Source organism: Aedes albopictus, chromosome 2 (assembly GCF_035046485.1).
Source record: "Aedes albopictus strain Foshan chromosome 2, AalbF5, whole genome shotgun sequence".
NCBI classification, from domain to species: domain Eukaryota; kingdom Metazoa; phylum Arthropoda; class Insecta; order Diptera; family Culicidae; genus Aedes; species Aedes albopictus.
The window spans coordinates 309,150,572-309,156,571 of NC_085137.1; the positions used below are offsets into that span (position 1 = coordinate 309,150,572).

Sequence of the window (6,000 nt, forward strand, 5' to 3'; positions counted from 1 at the left end):
TTATTGAATCAAAAAGGCACGGTAAATGGGTACCCTAAAAATCAATGGTCTCCATTCACCGTGACCCATGTTGCCCCATATAAGTTGAAAAAAAGAAAATTCTAAAATTCGTTTTTCTAAATAAATCTTGCAAGTTATTACTTGATATGAATATAAACGAAGAGAATTGACTTTGATAGGGTATCGCGCCACTTGGGCGGTGGCTTCTATATTCGTCTGTTTTCTACTATAACTCAGTCAATGTTGAACCAATTGACTTTAAATGTAATACTACGGGTAGATACTATACCTATCTCACCACATTCCAAAAGTTGTATCAATCGATTCAACTTTGACAGAGTTATAGTGCAAAACAGAAGAATATAGAAGCCACCGCCCAAGTGGCGCGATTCCCTAGGTGGTTTTGATCATTTTAAAACAAAAGAAAAAAAAAATCTTCTGATACACGGTGAATGGGTACCTACTACCACGGTGAATGGTGACCTACCACGAAATCAGGCGACCTTCCCATCCTCTACTAAATGTACAACATCATCCATTTTTATGAAAAATTTTCTACTTTTATGGTTATTACTTTAATTCTAACCTGTAACGAAAGCAATTAACAGCGGTACCAACAATGTTTATAAGATTGGTGTAAAACGACAGCCTTTATTCGCCTCAAATTTTCTTAGATCCACGGTGACTGGTGACTTGACGGTACCTAAAGCATCGATTTTTGAGAGTCAGCATTATTTATTAATAGTGTGGAAATCAAGGCGAAAAGTTATATGTATAGTAGTATTGATGATGATTAACCTGGGCTTGTTAGGGGAATATCTGTAAATAAAAGAAAATCGGGTTAAGTACGGAACTGTACTTAACCCGATTTTCTTTTATTTATAGTAGTATTGTTTTTAAAATGTCGTATTTATTTTATTTTATGTGAGAGATTTTCTTGGGTTTTCTTGCTCCTTGGCAGCAGCTGCACACTCAATCAAGAATTCATGTTTTTGTTCAAAAATATGAATTTTAAAAGAAGTTATAAAAGAGAATTCGATGAATCCATTTGAATTACTTAAAATATAGACAAATCATTATGAAGACTTTTTACTGCACTGCAGTAAAGATATCCTCAAAGGCATCTCAAAACCACTTTCTAGACCGACTAGTATTATGGATGTAAAAGTTTTATGAATCAAGATTCAAGTGTACTCAGGAATATCTTCACAACTGATTATCTCTGCAGGTTAGGCCGATGCAAATATTATTTTTCTTTTATGTCCGAGACCTCTCATTGGGTACGACGAGGGGGACAAAAATAAGTAAGGAACAAACAAAAAAAAAACTATTGAAAAATTACAAATTATACCAACTATTGAAAATATATTTTCCCATTATTGAAAAATAGTTGCTTGTAAAAACAAATTCTATTGAAAATGGAGTCATTGACAGCCATGTTTTTTTTTTTCGCCCCTTCAATATTTTGGGATTTTTGAAGGGCGGTGTGACATAAAACAAATTAAATATTTGCATCGGCCTTATTATCACTTGTAAAAAGTAATCATACATTTTTGGGAAAGAAAATCATGAATTTCTATTAGCGACCAAAATTTTTGATGCATAATTATGTTCTGATATCAAGATCGTGCTGCAAAAAATTGAAGCAGAACAGTTTTTAAGTTTTTTTTTTTTTTGTGCAAATCGAGCTCTACATTTTTGCATAAATAGAAAGCTGAAATAACATGTTCGATCATCACAACATATTTTTGCATCAAATTAGTGGGATTCAAGATATGGGTGATAATATAGGCCAATCTCCTTAAATTTTAGCAAAACTTCCAAAAAATAATGAAGATTTGTATTTTTTTTTCAGTAAGCAAACATTTTTTTTAAATATTATTCAACCTATAGTAAAATTTTCAGCTCAATCGGAGCATTGGTTACTGAAATAGAGATGTATGAAGGGAGCAACTTTGCTTAAAAATAGAAAAAAAAAATTCAAATCGACAGCCTTGTATGGAAAGTCGAAAAAAATCCCCTCTACTGTATTTTTTTTCCTTCAAATTTTCGAACTCAGGGCATGATTCAACACTAAAAATGATCATCAGCTTACCGAGTTCAAAAATGCTGTGGACTAGTGCAATCGATTACGGTACCGAGTGATCCCGTTCCTATTGCTTTTATACGTACTATTTTATTGCAAAAAATACAAAAATGTGGAATAAAACAAAAACGTAAGTGTAATTGCTCAGTAGGGAAACTATACTCTTTTTATTTCAAGTTCATGTTCCTTTTTCATAGTTTTTAGCTTGATGCTCTGTTTAAAAAGAATTTGAAGCACGATTCCAAAATTCATGCATACAAAAATTTCATCATTCATAGAAGATCATAACTTTCGTGTAGGTGTCTTTAATTTTCGTTTTATTTTAAAAACTGTTGTAAATCAACATTGTCATAGTCATAGGTTTGATTTACAGCGAAAAAACTGCTTGTAAATTTCTGAAAATGACAACAGACGCTTAAATAAAGGTAACTGATACTGAGTTCAGTGATGGTAAACTTAACTCGGACTATTTTGACACAATTGAACTCGTCTTTATGCAGACCAATAAAAAACCATTATTATAAATGAGTGCCTAATGAGTGATTCTTAGAAATCATGAAAGCTGAAACTCAGCATTATTTTACGTTTTTTGGCCGTTTAATGTACTACTGTACGATGGCCCGTCGATGTCATCTCCTTCATCAAATCGAATCGAGCAGATGTAACTGCTCACTAACAGACAAACGACCGGAATGGAACGAACGAAGGTAGCATTCTACTAGTGTGTAATACTTATTCCTTGTCTGGCCTGGTTCTGCATTTTTTTTTTTCTTTCTTTCGAATCCAAATGGATGAGGGTTGCAGCTGTCGCTGCCGTCGTCCTCGTCTACCACTGCTGTTGTTGCTGCTGCTGCTACAACACTAATTGCACACGATGGTGGAGACGCGTGGTGGTTCATGAAATCCAATCAAAATCCCATTGGCTAACTAAATAGTTGATTGCTGCTCCAAAATCGCACTAGAATTCGCTACAATCTCCATCACCGCGCTTGGATTCTGGATTTGCTTCTCGTCACTTTTGTGCTACGGTGATCATCATCATCAAAATGCATTCTGGCACAAACGCGACGCGGACATTTCACTCTCTTTTTTTAGATTCACTGTTGGCGCGCGTTTTGATTAGGCACAATTGGTTTGATTTAATATAGGCAACTTCCTTTTGGAGCGTTTTCATTTGATGATTTTTTTTTTTTTCAACTAACAAATATACGTAGTATAAGTACTGATGGTCGGATGACAATTGAGAACACACACGGACGTCAGATGACAATTTTCGCGCACTTTGTTTCATCACTTGGCTATCAATCGTACACTGACTGTTGCTGTATCGGATAAAAAACGGCTCGATTCTCTTCTCTGTCGGCGTATCTGTTTGTTTTCGTTGGCTCATCACCTTGCTTTATCACAACCGAATGCCAGCTCGTTCGCACGTTTATTGGTACGAGATACGCGCCTCTTTCTATCGCCGTTTCTGTTTTGTTTCAATCATTTGGCTGCTCTTATCACTAAACAATCACCGACAACTGATTACACTCCGATTGGGTACCGTATGGTCCCTATCTAGCGAGAACCTGGTTTGGATTGGACGCGTAGTATTTACATTTAAACATGAAATACGTAGATGTTCAACTGAAATTCATACGATTTGTTCACCACTAATTTAAGTAATACCAATTGCACGATCTCCACAAGCCGACTTCACCAAAGCATTCATAATACAGGATATCTAACCGAAAACCACCAACGCAGAACCTTCCCAAAAAAGAAAACCGAAAAACCTTCCTGCATCCCGATAGGAACCCCCAAAAAATCCCCAAACACACAATATTCTATACCTTTAGAGACGGAGTACGCAACACCGATACTGTCACTCTACGAAAGATACACAACAACTGAGCACGATAAACAGCGAGGGAAGCGGTACGACTCCTGGTTCTACTGGCTGTTCATCGTTGTCCCTGCTTCAAGCGAACATGATGCCGCAAAAAAAAACGCCGCCACCGCGCCACAATACAATCAAAGGAACCTCCCCATACATAGGCAGCTATGCTTGTGCAACAGCAACAGCATGCCTTCCACCGCTTATGCTGCTTATGCTCTCACCAACCTCCTCGCTGATGGCTATCCTGCTGGCTGAGCTGAAGCAGCGAGCGAGTACAGTTTGAATTGTACAAGTTGCACATTACAACCAGCAAACCGTCATCGTCACGCAGTCATCATCGTCATCATCACCGGGAACCAACACCAGTGCGAGTCCTTGATGTTGGTTATGCTGGAGAACGAACGAACGACTCTCCTTCGGTTCGGTTTGATGCCGGTCGGTGCGTTGTGGCCAACAACGACAACGACGACGGAGCATAATTGATGCGTAGGAATCATACACTAGCCTAGCAACTACCAATACAAGCGCCGCCGGTTTGTTTCAAATCGAGAGGACAGATGGTAGACTTCGGAATGGCAAACGAACGAACATTATCATCGTGTGTCGGTAGACAATCGGTTGATCGGCGGGATACGACGGGATACCATTCGAGCTGGTCGGTCGACCAACTGGTGGTGGAGTGAATGTGTGTACTAGTAGGTAGATCCTTGCGCAAGTGCGCTAGGGTGGTAACTTGAAACCAGAAGTATTACTTTACATATTAGATACAATTCTTTCACACCAAATTTTTCGAAACGCTTCCAGCACAAAAAAAATCAGCAAAATAAATTGCTGAATTTCAGCAATTTTTTTGCTGAACTTCAGCACAACGTTGCTGATCAACTGTCAAAATTGCTGGATGGTTCAGCAAGTTGAAAAATAATTGCTGATGTTCAGTAAATTCATATTGCTGAATGAAATCAGCACAAAAAAAATCAGCAAAATTTGCTGAATACCAGCAAACAAAATTTGGAGTGTTGGATTCTACCAGTTTGCTCCAATTAAGGCTCAAGCATTCGTCATCATTTTTCCGAAATCGAAAAGCAGTTTTTTCGCAGTAAATCAAATAAATGATTATGGAAATGTATTCACTGTATTCCTATCCTCGTGAGGAATACAGTGAATGTATTTTCGTTGCAAAATATTTAGTTTTGAACGAGAAAACTGCTTTTAAAATTTTGATGATGACGATTATTTCAATGACGAATTGTTCCACGTTAATACACAGTTCACAAAAACTTTTGATTTGAATTCTATAAAAGGAATTTGAATTATGTTAGAAGCGGAGTCTTTAATGAGTTCAAGAGGTATTCAAGAGACTGCTCGGGTTTCAGAGGAGTTCAAAGGTACTTTTCTGTTTAATTAACTACAAATCCAAATAATTTAAATAGAAAAGTTATCACTCTATTTAATTCTTCATGACAGTTTCAATACAAATTCGTATGTTTTGAATAATAGAGAGACTTTCAAATGTTTAGGCTCTCAGAGTCTCAGGGGAGCTTCATGAGAATTATTTTCGGGATTTTTCGGGATACGTCCAATGATCGTTTTTGGGTTTCCTTCATGGATTCCTCCGGCGATTCCTTTTTTATCGATTTTTTTATGGAATTCCTCCCAGGATTCATTTACGGATAGCTTGCTTTCCGCGTGAAGTAAACAATAGCACTGCAGTCTACATGGCATGATTCAGCTTCAAATGGTCATATTGCATAAGGGTCCAAACCCAACGAAACCTTCCCGACTAACAAGTATTCCTTCCTGCAGCCTTCGGTGTAGTTGCAGCTGTAAATGCCCTTTTCAATAGAGCGTCGTACTAACATATACTCTTTCAACCTGACTGCAGAGAATTTTCCGAGATTCTGCCAAATCAATCCTACATACATTCTTCCTTGGATTCCTTTAGCAATTCCTTCCGGAATCACTTAATTGATTCTTCCCGTTTTCTTTCAGGGATATTTTCCCGCATTCCAGCAGGAATTTCTCCCGGGATTTA

At 37.5% G+C, this 6,000-nt stretch overlaps 1 protein-coding gene across 7 annotated transcripts in view; it reads right to left on the bottom strand.

The window, feature by feature from the left end:
* The window catches only part of LOC134288198 (methylcytosine dioxygenase TET-like), a 459,242-nt gene extending 455,177 nt beyond the window's left edge, over window positions 1–4,065 (bottom strand). For 6 of the 7 annotated variants that reach the window (XM_062852243.1, XM_062852236.1, XM_062852242.1 and 3 more), the window contains exon 1: window positions 3,922–4,065. The gene's annotated coding sequence lies outside the window, so the exon portion shown is untranslated. The other variant, XM_062852237.1, reaches the window with a different exon arrangement.
* Window positions 4,066–6,000: the final 1,935 nt, after the last annotated feature.